Raw genomic sequence first — 19,847 nt, forward strand, 5'->3', positions numbered from 1 at the left:
AGGCTGGTTCATATTCGTAAAACCATAAATGTAATTAAATACATCAACAGATGTCAAAACAAAACCACATGATCATATCACTAGATGCAGAAAAAGCTTTTGATAAAATCCAGCACCCCTTCTTGATAAAAACCCTTGAACATCTAGGCATACGGGGAACATACCTCAAAATAGTAAAAGCCATCTACGAGAAACCCACAGCCAGCATACTCCTAAATGGACAAAAATTGGAACCAATTCCCCTGAAAACTGGAACTACACAAGGATGCCCACTCTCTCCCCTCCTGTTCAACATAGTATTGGAAGTCCTGGCTAAAGCAATCAGAGAAGAGGAGGCAATCAGAGGTATTCAAATAGGAAAAGAGGAAGTCAAGTTATCTCTCTATGCAGATGACATGATGGTGTACCTTGAAAACCCAAGAGAATCTGTCAAAGTCTCCTTACATTGATAAAAGCCTTTGGCAAAGTCTCAGGATACAAAATAAATGTACAAAAGACAATCGCATTTCTCTACACCAATAATAAACAAACAGAAACCCAAATAAAAAACACAGTTCCATTCACAATAGCCACAAAAAAAATGAAATACCTTGGCATCTTCCTGACCAGAGACGTGAAAGACCTTTACAATGAAAATTACAAAACACTGCTCAAAGAAATCAAAGCCGACATGAACAAGTGGAAAAATATCCCATGCTCATGGATCGGAAGAATCAACATTGTGAAGATGTCCATCTTACCTAAGGCAATCTACAAATTCAATGCAATACCCATTAAATTACCAACAACATTCTTTTCAGACCTAGAAAAAACAACACAGGAATTCATATGGAAACACAAACATCCAAGAATAGCCAGAACAATCCTCAGCAAAAAAAACAAAGCAGGTGGTATCACAATACCAGATTTCAAACTTTACTATAAAGCTACAATCATCAAAACAGCTTGGTATTGGTACAGGAACAGGCATATAGATCAATGGAACAGAATTGAGATTCCAGAAGCAAAACCTCAATTTCTCAACCAACTCATCTTCGACAAAGCCCCCACCACCTACCAATGGGGAGAGGAAAACCTATTCAGTAAATGGTGCTGGGAAAGTTGGCTGACCACATGCAGAAGATTGAAACAGGACCCCTATCTATCCCCATGCACAAAGGTTAACTCCAAATGGATCAGAGACCTAAATGTAAAACCTCAAACCATAAGAACCTTAGAAAAGGAAGGAAATACTCTCATGGAAATCAGAACTGGCATCCAATTTCTGTACAAAACCCGAAACCCACAGGACTTAAGAGAGAAGATAGACAAATGGGACCTTATTAAACTGACAAGCTTCTGCAAAGCCAAAGAAACCATCAAGAGAGCAGGGAGACAGCCTACAGACTGGGAAAAAGTATTTGCCAACTCTAGGTCTGACAAAGGCTTAACATCCTGGATCTACAAGGAACTGAAACCTACTGAAAAGAAGAAAACAAACAACCCCATTATAAAATGGGCAAAAGACATGAACAGACACTTCACAAAAGAAGACATTCGAGCAGCCAACAAACACATGAAGAAATGCTCAACCTCACTAATCATCAGGGAGATGCAAATCAAAACCACACTGAGATACCACCTAACTCCAGTCAGAATGGCAATTATCAACAACTCAAAAAATAACAGCTGCTGGAGAGGGTGTGGTGAAAAGGGAACACTTCTACACTGTTGGTGGGAGTGTAAACTAGTGCAACCTCTGTGGAAAGCAGTGTGGCGATTCCTAAAAGCTCTAAAAATTGACCTTCCATATGACCCTGCAATCCCCCTACTGGGAATATACCCTGAAGAACACAAATCACTCTATAAAAAAGATACCTGCACACGTATGTTTATCGCAACATTGTTCACATTAGCAAGAATCTGGAAACAACCATGCTGCCCATCAAAAGAGGACTGGATTAAAAAAATGTGGTTCATATACACGAAGGAATATTACGCAGCCATAAAAAAGAACAAAATCATGAATTTCGGTGCAACCTGGATGGAACTAGAGTCTATAATACTGAGTGACCTCTCACAAAAACAAAAATCCGAATATCACATGTTTTCACTCATATAATGGACCTTGAACATACAATGCAATTATATGAGAAAATGACGGATGGTAGTGGGAAACTATGGGGGGGAGGGGGATGGGATTAACAGTAGCAAATATCTGTCGGGGGATGGGAAAACACTTCTTATCTACAGGGTGCCTGAATGAAACGTCATTGTACACCTACCCTTAACTGTACCCCACAAAACCATAATAAAAACTACTGATTAATGAAAAAAAAAAAAAAAGAGTACAATAAGGAAACAAGATTACAGATATTCTTATGAATTAGTATAAGAAACTCCACGAAAGGTGACATCAATAATTCAGAAATAAATTTCCAAATAATTTTTGTTAAAAAACTTAGGAACTCACCAGGAGAAAATAGAGGAACCAAGACTCATTTAACTATTTGTACTAAAAATAGTTGAACGGATTTTTGTGAAGAGATGACTGAGCAGTTGGTGCTGCGTGGCCCATCTCCAGCAGCAGTCTGCTTCTCCACGTAGAACCTGGGAGTAGGAGACTCAAAATCTTTTCTCCCTCTCCCCTCTTGGATACAAAACACTTGAAATACATAAGTTAGTGGAACTTTGCGTGAGTGAGATTTTTTGTTGATCTTCAGTCACATTATCATCAAACACATTGGCTAGCAATGTTAATCAACCAGACAGATCCTCGCTCCATCAGCTCCCGTGTGTTCATCTTAACACTCTTGTGGTCAAGAAGTCTGATGTGGAGGCATTTTTTTCCCAAAGTATGGCAAAATTGTGGGTTGCTCTGTTCATAAGGGCTTTGCCTTCATTTCCGTACGCTAATGAGAGGAATGCCCGGGCTGCTGTAGCAGGAGAGGACGGCAGAATGATTGCTGGCCAGGTTTTAGATATTAATCTGTCTGCAGCACCAAAAGTGAACCGAGGAAAAGCAGAGGTGAAACGATCTGCAGCAGAGATGTGCAGGTCAGTACCAGAACACATTTCTTCATCCCCTCTACTCAGCTCCTCCTTTGACTAGGGCTACGACTTTCAGCCGGCTTATGATGACAGGACGTACAGTGTTCCAGCGCGGGTCCCTCCTGCTCGGGCTGTGGTGCCCTCGAAACGCCAGCGTGGATCAGGAAACGCCTCACCAAGGGACAAAAGTGGTCAGCGAGGATCTTCTTCCAAGTCTGAAAAGCTGAAAGGGGAGGACCTTCAGGCCGTTAAGAAGGAATTGTCTCAGAGGAATCAAAAAGTGGATTCTCTCGTGGAAAATCTGGAGAAAATTGAAAAGGGACAGAGAAAACAAGCAGCAGAGATGAAGAATGGAAGGACAGAAGAGGCGCAAGCTGCCACCTCTGTGAAAAAAGATGAAACTGACGTGAAGATGGAATCTGAGGGGGGCAGAGATGACTCTGCTGAGAGGGACCTACTGGATGATGATGATAATGGAGAGGGAGGATAACCAGCTGGAGTTGATCAAGGATGGTGAAAAAGAGGCCGAGGAAGGACAGAATGACAGAGACAACTCCAGTGGCGAGGACGACTCTTAAGCACATAGTAGGGTTTAGAGATCTTATCCCGTTATTTCTTTAGCTAGGCTCTTGTCTAAGATCAAGATTTTCACCAGATCCTATCTTCTAATATCCTCAACACATGTTCGCTGTTCTCCCCATCATTGTCTTTCCCACATTCATTAATTCATATGGCCCTGTGCCTAGTCCCACTTTCGCTTCCTTTGACTCTCCTAGTAGTTTTAAGTCTTACCCCGTAATTTTTGCTTTTAATCTTGATACCTCTTTATGACTTGACAGTAAAGAGGATGCGTGGTTTTTATCAACCGTCTCCAAAATAATCTCTTGTTATGCAGAGAGTACAGTTATTTTCATTCACATGAGTTCAGTAGTTGCTTCTATAACTGCAAAGGCAATCTATCTCATTTAGTTGAGTTGTACTTGAGAGCAGCATTGAGTTAGAAGTGTGTGTTACACCCCCACATAAGTGTGATGTGTGAGGCAGTTAAACACGAATGTAACAATGTATTTTTGTGAATGAGAGTTGGCATGTCAAATGTATCCTCTAGAAAAATAATTAGTATAATAGTCTGTTTTCTAAAGTTGATACTGTGGGTTATTATTGTGAACAGCCTGATGTTTGAGATCTTTTTTCTCAAAATAAACAAGTCCGTATTAAACCAGGACTTTGGAGGAAAAAAAATAGTAGAATGCAAATTTACATATAAAATCCAATTGCTTACAGATTACCAGGAGTTTAAAAAGAAGAAAAAAGTTATACGTGTATATACTGATAAACAATAGAAACACAATTTAAATACAAAATATATAAAAATTTTAGGATAAATTTGATAAAACATTTAAAAGTATACACAGAAAAACAGAAAATAGTTTAAAGAGAAATGAAAGATGACCTAAGTAAATGAAGAGATATACCATGCATTTGATTTAGAAGATTTAATATAGTTAAGATGTCATTTTCTCCCAAAATTTTGGATAGAGTCAGGAAAGTCACAATCAAATTGACAAATCCAATTCACAGAATTTTCAAGTTGATGGTAAAATTAATATGGAAATACCAGGGACCTAGAATAGCCACAATAATTCTGGGGAAAAAAATAAAACAAGATTATAGTATCTTAGTTGGCAGATTTCAGAGTTATCATAGAATTGCCTACATTAATTGAGACATAAAGCAGTTGGGATAAGGATAGACACATAGATTAATGGGATAGAAAATTGAGTACAGAAATAAATTTATGCATTTAGTGGGCAAAACACATGAATAGACACTTCTCAAAAGAAGACATGTAAGCAGCCAAGAGACACATGAAAAAATGTTTAGCCTCACCAATCATCAGAAAAATGCAAATCTCAACCACATAACTCCGGTAAGAATGGTCATCATTAATAAAACAAAAAAACAATCGATTCTGACGAGGATACAGAGAAAGGGGAACACTTCTACACTGTTGGTGGGAATGCAAACTGGTTAAACTTCTATGAAAAAACAGTGTGGCGATTCCTAAAAGAACTAGAAATTGTCCTTCCACTCAACCAAGAAATCTCCCTTCTGGGAATATACACAGAGGAACTCTGCAAAAAAGATACCTGTACATGCATGTTTATTGCAGACTATTTGCAATAGCAAAAACATGGAACCAACTGTGCTGCCCATCAAAACTGAACCGGATTTTAAAAATGTGGTACATACACATGACAAAATACTATGCAGCAATAAAGAAGAAAAAAATTATGGATTTCACAGCAACTTGGGTGAATTTAGAGACTATAATACTCAGCGATTTTTCACACAAAGAACTGAGTACCACATCTTCTCATTCATAAGCAGACCCTGAACATTTATCAAATCACTATAAGAAAGGGATTGGCAGTATTCAGAAACTGCCAGGGGAGGGAGGGGAAGCACATAAAATTAATAAGTGTAACTGATCTCAAACCAGGCAAAGTAAGGACAAAAGGTAGGCCCAAATTTTACCTGTATGATGACCGCTTGTATACCTAATCCCCACATCTTTAAAATGAAATAAATGTAATTTTTTTAAAAAGAAATAAATGTATACATTCGTGCCAATTCATTTTTGACAAGAGGCCAGGATATGTCAGTGGAGAAATAGAGTTTCAAAAACTAGATAAACATTGAAAAAAACAAAAAATTAGGTTTGCATGAAAAAAAATAATTCAAATTGTATCATATACAGAAAAAACATTTACAACCTTGAAAAGGCCAAGATTTCCTAAATAAGACCAAAAAAAAACACAAGTCATAGACAAATATTATAAATTGGACTTCAGCAAAATAAAATCTTTCTGTTTTTCAGAAGACCTCCTGAAGAAATGAATGGTAACCTTCTACTATAGGAAAATTACATGCATAACATATATGTATATATAATATATTACATATAATCTGCCTAGAAAAATATATAGAGAGAATATGTAAAACTCCTACAACCTAAAAATAATACAATTATAAAATGAGTAAATAATTTGAACAGACACTCTAAAAAATCAGATACACAAATGGTTGAGAAACACCTTGAAAATGTAAATTAAAACCAAAGTGACATAGACTTTCATATCCATTAGAATGACTAAAATTCAAAATAATATCAGTTCCAAATATCAGTGAAGAGCAGCTGAATTTCTACATATCAATAATGAGAATATAAAATGTGTATCAACTTTGGAAAACATATTGGCCAATTGTCATAGAGTTAAACATGAATTTATCATAAGCCTAGTTCATTTTTACTCCTAGGTATTTATATAGAGAAATTTAAATATAAAATTATAAAATATAAAAAAAATTGTAAATGCATGTTCATTACAGCTTTATTTATAATAGCTCTGAATTAGAAACAATCCAAATCTATATCTTCTTAATACCTGACAATAAACAAATTATGGTATATATACAAATGGAATACTATACAGGAATAAAAAGGAACATACTGTAGAAAAATACAACAACATGAATAAATTTCCAAATAATCATGCTTAGGGAAATGCATCAGACACATGAAAATATAACCTGAATATATATTTTTATATGATATGCAAGAAAGGCAATACTAATCTAAAGTGACATAGAGAATTTGTTGTTTATGGGCTGACCCTGGTCAGAATGAGAGGATCAATGAAGGAAACTTCTGAGGTGATTAAAAAGTAGTATACCAAGAGGATTTTAGAATATATAAATTACACTTCAATAAAGATTGACTAATTTGTACTTTCTTTGCTTTGTAAAAAAAGGGCTTCCTCTCCACAGGATACACAGCATGAGGGATGATAAAGTAATGGAATACACTTATGTAGATAATTTCAAAAGAGATCGTGCAAAATGTTTGAAAGTGGCATTAGAGACTCAAATGGAAGAATTCTACAAGATTTAAAAAGGGAAATAGATGTTTGGCCAGTGGTTAATCACAGTTATGAATTTTAGGAGAATTGTAATTGATCAGTCTCTCTGTCCATGGTGGCATTCTCAACACGCAGAGGAAATAACTTTCCTTCAGTTAAAGTATCGCAAAGTGACCATGTTTAATGAAGCCAGAGCAAGTTTATTACATTTCCATGTGGTCGCATAAATGAGCTATTTAATAATTCTTATTTCCCATTGTTATGAATCACCAGGTATTTGACATTTTTGAAGGGAAAATTTTCACTTTACAGCTCCATGGGCAAGTTTTGCAAAAATGAAAACATGGATGCTTGAGAAAAATCATGAATGAAAATGTTTTGTTATTCTTAAGAAAACAGCCAGAGGAGAGAATGCCAGGTGTACAAAAGATTGTCATAAAGTATAGTGAACACTTTTTCTTGACATTATAGCAGGGAGTCAAGAGTAATCATTAAAATTTCAAAGAAGAATCACCCAAATTTAAAAAAAAATCCATATTAGGAACTTTTTTAAAAAAAATAGGAAATGTGTCATGATTTAAATAAATGCCATTATCATATCTTTAAAAGTAAATCCTCAAGAAATTAAAATATTATGAATCGTGCACCTCAACAGATCAACCTAATGGAGCAAATTCATCAACAAAAGAGTTTAGAACAAAAAAATCAGAATAAATTTTGGAGTTTGGGTAAATTATTTCTGACATTTTCAAGAAGAACTAGATTCTTAAGAAACTAAAATTGTCTGAGCCTTCACTTCAACTTTGAGAGGAGGATCTGACTAAAATCTTTGAATACGTGTTCATAGAAAATGTAATATCCCAGACTGCTTCTCCATATAGAATCCTGAAATAAAATATGATCATAAAAGAGATATATAATTCGAATTAAATAGCCTTCTACAATTCCCCTCAAATAAAATGAATTTATGTGACATAGAACCAGAAAGGAGTCTTATACTATAGAAACTGATAAATTACTAGATCGCATGATGCCCAATGTTGCAATCAGCCAACGGTGTATACAATCAGTAAGGCACATCAATTTTTTAAGTTTTCAGTAAAGAGGTGACAGTCATTGATATTTTTTTTAAGGGCCTGGGCATAACATTTTTCCTTTCCTTGCAGGTAAAAATCATACGTATAGTTGCTAATTACTCTGTCACTAGGTGTAACTAATCCTTTCATGGCTGTTAGATGCTGATTGCTTTCTGAGCCTCTCCTCAATGTCATGTCAAACAAAATTACAGAGGCAACGTACCAAAACTAATTAGGCCACACTGACCTTAGCAGTGGGCAGTTCTCATCGATCTCAGCCCAAGCTTGTTAGAATTTTAAAAAATGAAAACAAACTAGAAAAAATATTTCTATTTACTACTAGCCCCTTCTAATCACTTATTTACTCCAAGTGACAAGAAATTAATAAATCCTCTATCAAAGGGGGTAACATTCAGAAAATGAAAGAGAGGAAAAATCCTTTGAAATGCACTTTTAATTACATGTCAGTTCCTACTTAAATGTGTACACTGCATTATTTTTAAATGTTCTATTCATTTAAGTGAAATTATTTTTAATATGAATACTCTTTTTAAGGACCAAAGGAAAACATGTCACATAAAATGACATAGAACCTCAATTTAAAACATTGCAAAATTATATGTTTTTTTTCCCCAAGATGTAATATTTCCTAAGGTCACCTGTTAAGAAAGAAAGAAACTCAAGATTTTATTTCAGAACAAACACTGTCCTATTCACATATTGATAAAAAATAATTTCTTTTACTGCATTATGATTTATGAGAGATAGTCAGGGGCAATTCTCCCAGTCACATTTGAGCAATGTTAACACTGGTATTTCTTCATTTTTTAAAGGTGCTTTTTTTCTTTTTTTATTGTCATATCATCACTAAAGATAGTCTGGAGTTCCTGTGTTATTTGTTGACTTTCTCAAGTAAAGTAAAATCCCTAGTTCATTCACATTTTACTCAGTGGTGATTGTAAATATATAAAAATTCTGGTAGAAATAAAATACTAAACATTTTAATCTATTATCTATAATATAAATATATATGTAGTATGTGTATATAGATGTGTGTATATATGTACACACACATATGAACAAAGATAGAGAGATGAATGGTTCAAAAGTAACCAAATAGTATCCCACAGTGTAGGAGCTTTTCAGACCTTACATACACTCTTTATTTTTTGAATGATAAAATATCAAAAGAAAAAAAGGCTGTCATAGATGATACCACAGCATAGGTCATTCAGATTCTATTACACTGAGGAGTCACATTGTTTGCTTTTGGTTGGTTAGTAACAATATTAGGTTCTGAGAATAATTCATAAAGTTATGTCTGTTGAAATCTAACCCCAAATACTAGGAAAGCAAATTCTTTCTATAGAATGCCTAGCAGTGCTTAGTCAGTGAATGTACTTCTATGGAATGAGCAAAACTAATTAGGAGCAACCATACATTGTATGATATCAACAACTTTAAAAAGTAATCAACATGGAGAGACTAAAGAATAAACATGTTGCATGAGTATGTATTCCATAGGTATCTCACATGTAAAGAGTCATGACTAATGACCAATAATAGAAGAATACAAGAATGATAGTTTGGTATGAAGTTTTTGAAGCTTTATGCAGCCTTAAAGAGAGCTAATTATGTGGTTTATATAAAAACATGAACAAAATTATGCCATTTGAAATGCATACTTCAAAATTATATCTCAACTACCACAAATTATTGAAACTTATTGTTGCTATATATTTCTTACAGTTCTAGTAATTAGTCACAAAGTCCTACTGGCTACATTTGTAAAGTATCTTTACATCTGAATTTTGCCCTGTTTTTACTTACAGTGTCACTTCCTCAGTTCAGGAATTCTTTTCTTCCTTGGTTGTCAAATGATCTCAATCTTTCTCCCACTAGCCTCCTCTCCTCATCCCAGTGCAATGTCATTTTGCAGCAACTCCCATCAAAAAGTGTAGTATATTTCCCCAACCATTTATTCTGGCCCTGCCTTGAGATTTATCTTATTAAAAAGAGAAGAGTAAAACACATTTTCTAGCAGTTTCTAGCGTAAGCCTCAGATAGTCTTTCAGTTTTCTGCTTGGAGTCCTGTACAAGCACATGCAAGTCTGATGGACGAAGAGCCATGTAGACCAGTTGCCATTCTCAACCAATCATCCCCAGCAAAATTCTACCAATTCCCAACAACAGAGATTCCTCACTGAGTCTGCAATTGATCACACAGATAAAATTCCACATGTCCAGAAGAACTATCAAGCTGAGACAAACCATAGATTTATAAACTAAGTAACATATTTTAAAACTATTTTAGTGTGGTTTACTATGTAGAAATAGCTAACTGGTATTGTTACAATTAAGTGTCTAATCATCAAAATTACCACAATAAATGCCAATCATTCAACACAATTAAAACTTAAACTTCATTCCATTGGAAAAAACCATTTGTTTTTCCCTGAATGTATTTAACCGTATACCCCTCTCTTTTACTCAATACTTAAGTGTCAAATGTAGTGACACTAAAACACGTAAACGCCTAAAACGGATATCCTTACCTTCACAACATCCCAAAATGCCTAGGTAGCTTTATAACTTTTCAATATTTATCACCTAATAAGAGCAATAGAGACTAAAGTAAAAAAAAAAAAGTTTTCTTCCCCAAAAAAGACCACTATATTTAGAGTGCTGAGTCAATACAATTTGAACAAAGTTGGGTCTGAGTTGATTGCAACTTTGTTTGTTTGATACATGTTACCACCAGGTTAAGAGGATTTGAAGGGAGCATGAGATTTTGCCTTCATCACAAATTGCAATCTGAGCACTGTTGAGATTGAAGAAGAGATTGTTTTATAACCCACTCAACAGCTTTTCAAACTGTTTAAATGCCTAGCTCTCAGTTTTTAGGGGGACCTTGGGAAATTCTCTTTGTGCTCCATTCCTGCCCCAGTGTTCTGAGCCTTTGAAAGGTAGCTGCCTTTCTCTCTGCAAAGGCCTGGAAAGCCTCAGAGTATTTATTTCAACCCTTGTGCCCTGCCTCAGTATTTGGAGGTTTGTTTCTTGCTCTTGCAGAAGGACCTGCACGCTCAAGAGAAATATCACACAAAATTTTCCACCTTCCTCCCAGTCTTCAGCATAATATATACCACATTATACTAGATGACAACCCATGTGAAAGAATATGCAAGTGTATGCTGACTCATACTGTGAGTAGGCTCTTCAGACCAAATGTTTTATAAAGGTTCAGCTAGTTTATTTTTTACCCCAGCCTGTGATTTGTTTCTTCTGGTCCTATTACTTGGCCAGGTATGAAAAGTATGGGTCTCTGTACTCCAGTAAAAGGTTCACAAATTTCTGGAATATAGTCATTACCGTTTCTTTTCATCCTTAGTTTCTTACTTGGGTTATAAGCAAAGCAACTATAATTTCTGTATCAAACAGATTGCTCTGTTAGGGCAAGACTGAGATCTCTTGCAAGTTTTACTTGCTGATTAGAAACTGAAGTCAGTTTTCACAGACTTTATCATCACCGATCAACACCTATATACTTGGGAATATATATGTTAATATCACCCATGCACCTAGTTTGGTCTCTAAACAAGTTCTGCAGCCTCCTAAATTTAATGTTACATATGAATACATTTAAAAGCTTTGCCTCCATAGGTCTAGTCATATTGAAACTGGAAGTACTTGACTGAGATGTCAATATTTAAGTAGGGTCAATAATTTTTTTTTTTTATCCCAATCATTCAATACAATAACAAACTCATATGAACATGTTAATATATTCATAGTCAAACTGCATAAGCAGAAGTTGCAGTATAACCAAGCAGAGTCAAGCTGAGCTTAGCAGTGTGAAAAAATTTTCACAGTTAAATTAAGAGAAGCAGTGTGTGATTTTAAAAACTCAGCAGGAGAATAAACGGAAACAGTATGGAATATCGCTGAAACTGGGACAAAGTCTTTAAGAAGCTTGAACAACTCCTAGTAGATGAGGATGATCATTAGGAACCATCTCATAGATCCAGGTATAAAAAATGTTATACAATGTCTATATTCTTATTATTCCTGTGATTGATTTCATTCATCTTCATTCATTGTGTTCCAGAGGTGTTAGTATTTTTTTTCCAACTGTGCTTCTACCTTAGGGTTTTCTTTCTTTCTTTCTTCCTTTCTTTCTTCCTTCCTTCCTTCCTTTCTTTCTTTCTTTCTTTCTTTCTTTCTTTCTTTCTTTCTCTCTCTCTCTCTCTTTCTCTATCTCTCTTTCTTTCTTTCTTTCTTTCTTTCTTTCTTTTTGTCTCTTTGCTCTGTCTAGAATACTTTTCCCTCAGTTATAAGAATGACTCCAGGGATACAATTCACGGTTATGCAGTTACATTATGCAGTTACCCTTGTTGATGAGGTGTGCCCCTTCCTCCTCTGGCAGTTTCTCTCAATTGCCAATCCCACTTCCTCTCCCTTGGCAGTTTCCCCTACTGTCAATCCCTTTCTTACAGTATTATGATAATTATTCAACGCCCACCTATGAGTGAGAACATATGGTTCTCTGTTCTTGTTTCTGTGATAGATTACTGAGTATGATAGACTCTAAATCCATCCAAGTTGTTGCGAAGTCCATATGTTTGTCCTTATTTATGGCTGTATAATATCCATTGGGTATAATGTACCACATTTTAAAAATCCAGTCCAGCTTCGATGGGCGGCATGATTGGTTCCATGTTTTTACTATTGTGAATAGAGCTGCAACAAACATGCGTGTGCAGGTATCTTTTTGGTAGAATGACTTGAGTTCCTCTGGGTACATTCCCAATAGGGGGGATTGCTGGGTCATATGGAAGACCAATTTCTAGTTCTTTCAGATATCGCCACACTGTCTTCCCAAGAGGTTGCACTAGTTTGTACCCCAGCAGTGTAGAAGCGTTACTTTTTCTTCACATCCTCGCCAGCATCTGTTGTTGTTTGTTTTATTAATGATGGTCATTATTACTGGGGTTAGGTGGTATCTCAATGTGGTTTTGATTTGGATTTCTCTGATGATCAATGAGGCTGAGTACTTTTTCATGTGTCTGCCATCTCTGTATTTCTTATCCTCTTTACATGCTTTGTTTTTCTCCAAGGACTTATCACTATCTAATATATTATATAATTTTCTGACTTATTTTCTTTGTCCTCTTGTCCAGCCTAACCCATCAACCTCATCCTCCTATATGCACATACTTGACCATAAACTGCCGAGGGGCTTGATTAAATTTTTTGTGTGTGTTTTTTTCACTGCAGTCCCCTAGTGCCTAAAGTAATGTCTGGATTATAGGTAATAGAAAAAGAAAAGTGAAAAAGAAAGAAGAAAAGAACTGAAGAAAAACAAGGGAAGAAAAAAGAAGGAATCAATGGAGGCTGCAGATAGATTGAATAATTTGAAAGTCTCGGCTCTTCTTAACAATAAGTTCTCTTGAATTATAAGTATTAATTCCATATTCATAGCCTTTAATTTAAAAAGCTTTAATGTCTATCTATAAGTTCTTTATTATATACATATTGAATTGAAGTCTCACTTTGTCGCCCAGACTGGAGTGCAGTGTCACGCTCCTGGCCACTGCAGCCTCGCCCTGCTGGGCTCCGGCTATCCTTCCACCTTAGCCTTCCTGGAACTACAGGAGTCTACCACGCCTGGCTAATTTTTTATTTTATTGTAGAGACAAGGTCTCACCAAGCTGCCAAGTGGGTTTTGAACCCACGGGCTCACGCAGTCCATTCGCCTCAGTCTCCCAAAGTGCTAGAATACAGGCTGAGCCACTGAGCCCGGTCATCTTTATATTTAAATGAGATAAAGCATATGTTAGAGTTGTTAAAAAAACATGGGAAACTTTAACCTTTAATAAATGTTTTTATTACATACATTTTAAATCTCAGGTCAATACAATATTGAAGGACAAGACCAAAGTCTAAGGACAGACACTACCTGACTTCAAGACTTACTTTTTAACTACAATAATCTAGAAAGTGGCACTGGTGAAAGAATAAGTCCATAAATCAGTGGAACAGAATAGAGAGAACAGAAATAGTTCAGCAAAAAATAGAGTTAACTAGTCTTTAACAAAAGAGCAGATGAAATACAATGAAGAAAAGATACTAATGGTGCTGAAACATATGGACATCTCTATGACCCCCCCAAAAAAACACCAAAAAAACCTTAATCTAGAAATAGAATTTACACTTTCATAAAAATTAACTTAAGACAAATTATATACCTAAAAATAAAATGCTAAACTGTAAAACTCCTAACTAATAATATAAAATAACTGCTAGATGACACTGGGTATGGTAATGACCTTTTAGTTACAACAACAAAGCCATGATCCATGATAAAAACAACTTACAAGCTGGGCTTCATTAAATTAAAACTTCTGCTATGTGACAGGCACAATCAGAGAATGAGAAGAGAAGTCACAGGCTGGGAGAAAATATTTGCAATACATATATCTGATAAAGAATTGTTATCCCAAATATACAAAGACATCTTAAAACTAAACATTTAGAATATGAACAACCTGGGCAACTGGGCAAAAGACCTGAAGAGATACTTCAAAGAAAAAGATATACAGAGGGCATATAAGCATATGAAAATATGTTCTACATCATATGTCATTAACTAATTGCAAATTAAAATAATAATAAGACACCACTACACACTTACTAGAATAGTCAAAATTGAGAGCACTAATGACTCTAAACGGTGGCAAGGTTGTAGAGCAACAGAAGTCTCATTCATTGCTGCTGGGAATGAAAAATGATACAGCCTCTTTGGAAGACAGTTTGGCAGATTCTTACAAAACTAAGCATCCTCTTACCATATGATATGGCTATCACACTCCTTGGTATTTACCCAAATGAAGTGAAATTTATGTTCACACACTGATGTTCATAGCAGCTTTTTGCATAATTGCCATAACTTGGAAACAACCAAGATGCCCTTCTGCAGGTGAATGAATAAACTGTTATACAGGCAAACATGGAACATTATTTAGCACTAAAAATAGCTAAGTTATTAAATCAGGAAAAGACATAGAAGAAACTTAAATGCCTATTACTAAGTGACAGAAGGCAATCTGAAAATGCTACTGTATGAGTCTAACTATATCACATTCTGAGAAAAGGCAAAACTATGGGTTATGGAAACAGTAAAAAGATCAGTGGTTGACAAGAGTTAAGGGGAGGGAAAGACAAATAGAACATAGAATATTTTTAGGACAAGGAAACTATTCTGTACTATACTGTATTGGTAGATATGTACCATTATACTCTGTCTACACGCATAAGATGTACAACACCAAGAATGAACCCAAATGTAGGCTATGAACTTCGGGTGAAAACGATGTGTCATATAGGTTTACTGATTGTAACGAATTTATAATTCTGAAGCCGGGCTCGGTGGCTCAGCCTGTAATCCCATGCCTTTGGGAGGCTGAGGTGAGTGGATTGCCTGAGCCCGCGGGTTCGAGACCCGCCTGGGCAGGCGAGACCTCATCTCTACAATAAAATCAAAAAAATTAGCCGGGCATGGTAGTTGAGCGCCTGTAATTCTGGCTATTCGGAAGGCTGAGGCGGAAGGATCACGGGAGCCCAGCAGGTCGAGGCTGCGGTGGCCGGGAGCGGCCACTGCACTCCAGTCTGGGCGACAGAGTGAGACTCCAACTTAAAAAAAAAAAAAAAATTTATAATTCTGCTCCAGAATATTAATAGTGGAAGAAGTTATGCAGTGTGGAGACAGGAGATATATCAGAAATCTCTGTATCTTCTGATCAACTTTGCTATGACCTTAAAACTAGTCTGAAAGAAAAAGATTGTCAAAAAAAAAGAAGAGAGAGGTAACTTTTTACAGAAACTTGAGGCTTCTGCTACTGATAATGGCAGGTAAGATCATTTGAATTAACTTACACATTAAGGTTAACTGAAAATGGTTTTAACAATTTAAATATTTTTCTGTATAAAGAAACTATAGAGCTAACACTGCAGTCAAGAATTATGAAGCCAAGTGTCAAAAGTAAAAGGGAAGTCAGTGTGAAAAGCAATGTTTTGGGACCTTTTTCTTCTAAAAGGCAATTTTTAAAAAGAACTAAGAAGTGTTATAGCATCATTGACAACATCATTTCCTGGAGCAACACTTTTCAGTTTGAGTATGATAAAATTACAAGTAGATCTTACAAGGAATGAAAGCCCAACTTTATATCTCAGTCGCTCAAATTGGGTTAAGTGAGTTTATGCTGTATTACTAATGCCTCTAGCACCTTACCAAAACCAAACAGATTTGCTCTATTGAAAGATAATATAATCATAGCTCACAAGTTAATCTTAATTTTCTTTCTTTCAGAAATAAGATTTGAAGAAATAAGGTCCCTTGCACTCTCAATTGCTAAGTATATGAATAAACTAGACCACATAAATTAAAACTAGGAACACAGATAGTAAAATAGACTTATAGGGGTTCCTAAAAATGGAATCATTAGCCACCACTTTTCCAATCAATTTGCTTACTTAATATCATCTGGGAGATTAAGTCAATACAATAAAGAGAGCCAAGTAAATATTCTAGAAAACATATAATATCAATTTTTTTAATTGAAAATTTTTTAAATTGGAAATATTAGCACTCATTAAGATTTGGCATAGCTGAGTAAAAACTTAGTGAAGTAGATACAACATGTAAAGAAAATATTCACAATAAAACAGAGATAACAGGGAAGACATGATTTTGAGGAAATAATAACTGAGAATATTTTGAAATGTTGACCAAGTAACTAAAAAGGCAAGCTACCTTGTTGTAGAAAATATTTGCACGACACAAAAAACAAAATGTTCATATTCAGAGAAATACAAAAAAAACTCCCATGAATTCATAAGAAAAATACTATAAGTTGAATGGAAAGAATGTACAACATAATTAAATAGAAAAATTAAAAGATATGTAAATAATTTATAAAATTTTGAAAAAGACACCAAACTATTAAGTAACCAGAACATGTAATTTTTCTCATCAGTATGGCTAAAAAGAAAATGACTAAAAGTACCTTGTGTTCAAGAGAGTATAGAAAAACTGGATTTTACAAACACTGTTGTTGAAATGTAGATTGGTCAAACAATTGTATAAAACTCTTTGTTATTGTCTATTGAGTGGAATATATGCTGACCTAACAATTATATTGTTAGGTATATATGCATTCGAAATGTATGCACCAAGAAACAGGCTAAGCAGGTTCATAGAAATTTTAATCATAATAGCAGTAACTCAAATGTTCATCAGCAGTTGAACAGACAAATAAGGGCAAAGTTTACAAATTGAAATCAATGAACAATAGCTATAAATAATAATACAGATGAGTCTCTTAAAACCTTTGTTGAATGAAGCAAGTTTTTTAAAAGACTATGTGTTAAAGAATAACAATAAGAGTAAAGATCAATCAGAACTAAAACATAGGGTCAGGAGTTGAGAGAGTGTTTTCCCTGAGGGATGAAGAAAGAGCACATGACTGAAATATAGCAGGAGGTGGCTTCCACAGTACTTGTTATATGGGTTTTGCCTTATAATAGTTAACTGAGTTGTACAATTAAGCTTTTGTACTTTGATGTGTTATACTACAGTTTTTTTTTAATGTCATGAAAAAGGAATGGGAAACCTTAAAAGGTTAATGAGCAAACATAGCAGAGACCTCTTTTCCCTATTTCTTTCTTCTTGGTCAGGTTTAATACATCTGACCAAAAGAAATAGGGGAAAGATCAGAAGAAGGCTAACAACACACAGAAATACATACAAGTGCAAATCTAATTACGTGATGCTCTAGAATAAGCAAAACTAGCCATCTTGGTAGGAATCAGAATAGTGTTTGGCTCTGAAGTGTGGAGAGTAAATGAAAAGTCAATGAAATAACTTTTTAGAGTGAACTTTCTAGAACTTTTTAGAACGAAAACATAAAATAACTGACCCTTTCTCTCATTCCCATATTCAAAACCTAGAAATTGAGATATAAATAAAAGAATATACAGTTCAAAGAGATCTAACCAAACTCTAAGTCATGTTCCTAGTATTTTATTTTGAATAAGATAGCAGAAATAGAAAATAGAGATTTCAAGTCATAAATTATCCAATGCTAAAAACATTTAAAAAAGTAAATGGAGTATAATCACTCAATTAAAATAATTAAGTGATAAAATAAAATGAAAAAAACTTATTTTATTAAGTTAATCACAAATAACTCCAAAATAAAATTGACATTAAAAATCTTATAAAATTTGAAAGAAACAGCATAATATCGTGCATCATTCAAACATGTATTTGAAAAGGAAGATTCACTATTTTTATTTGAAAACAAATAACATGACAGTTCAACAATAGTTTCTGTAATAATTACAGTTTAAATTTATAATGAACAAAATTACCAAAGACAACAACTAAAAGCTCACAAATGGTGTCAAACATAATCTCAGTATCATGTGAGTAACAATAGAGGCATTAAATACCATAAAAATATGAAAAGACTAAGTGAGAAATAATAGGCAGATTAACTCACAAAATTAAGCAAAAATTAAGTAGACAGCATTAATTTATGCAAATCAACTTGTTTGATTGCTTATGAAAAGCAGATATTTAATGGAAACTTAATGCTCACATAATATTAAAAAATCTGAATGTGCCAATTAAGCTTATAAAACGTATAAAGCCAAAATTAATAGCCATAGAATAAATTTTCAAAGAAAAGAGAAGATTTCATCTGAATTTTAATTTGTAAATGTTTTAATGGTTAGAAATTAAATATCGGTACAGATAAAATTTTAATTTCCAATGAGATTAGATATGTACCAGATTCTTTTCACCTTAAACAGTAAACTCTTCTTTAAAAGACCCATGGCACTTTTTTAAAACTTACCTTGTAATAGGTATTGAGGGGGGAATAAAAGAAAGAAAGCATGATAGAAAACAACAAATTTTTCAGCCTTTGTTCTTGAAGTTTGACCTGATAAATTTATCTCCAAAGAAATCAACTTTCAGAGTAAATTTTAGTGTGTGTGTGTGTGTGTGTGTGTGTATACATATTCCGAACCCCACAAATACAAAAGTCTACTTACATACCCTATTATTTAAGTGGACTATTTAAATCTTAGGAAAAATAAATAAAAAGTTGTGGAAAGAAATGGGCAAGGTGGATTCCATGTCATAACAGCATGCACCATGATGAACTTCATATAAAAGGAACATTTGTTAGATCATCTTAAAAATACTCAAAACATAAGAAATATTTATTACCTATGTGAAGGAATAATGAATTTTATAGTGTTGAAATCACAGAATAAATCACAAAGCACATAATTTGTAGATTTAAACATATAAACTTTTCAATTTGTTGTTTTATATACTTAAAATCAAAAAATAATTAATGTAATTAATTCAGACATTTATTAGAAACAAAATTCAAGTATATGCAAGATTATGAGGAGTTTATATGACAAGAAATAAAATTAGTAGAATAAATCTTATGATAATTTTCTTGCAATTTATCAAAGAATTGCCAATACGAGCACCCTGAAATAAGCAGCAAAATTCTTATAACAAATCATAAATGTTCATAATGAATGGAAATAGTACTCATAAAATTTTTATCTTTATTCAGAGCTAGTGACATTATAATTTTACGAAGACCTTTTGGAAATTATTGTGAGAACTTACAGAAAATATCTTACAATTTTACTTTCTTTATCTCAGTCATTCTGATTATATGACTTTACCGCCTAGGAAATAATTCAATAGAATTTCAAACCTTATGCACACAAC

At 34.3% G+C, this 19,847-nt stretch overlaps 1 pseudogene; it reads left to right on the plus strand.

Annotated features, from left to right (window-relative positions):
• The first annotated feature begins 2,732 nt into the window (after positions 1–2,732).
• LOC103255911 lies at positions 2,733–3,608 on the plus strand (annotated as a pseudogene).
• The last annotated feature ends 16,239 nt before the right edge of the window (positions 3,609–19,847 follow it).

This window comes from Carlito syrichta, unplaced genomic scaffold, assembly GCF_000164805.1.
Source record: "Carlito syrichta isolate Samal-C Ts95f unplaced genomic scaffold, Tarsius_syrichta-2.0.1 Scaffold288691, whole genome shotgun sequence".
Lineage (NCBI taxonomy): Eukaryota > Metazoa > Chordata > Mammalia > Primates > Tarsiidae > Carlito > Carlito syrichta.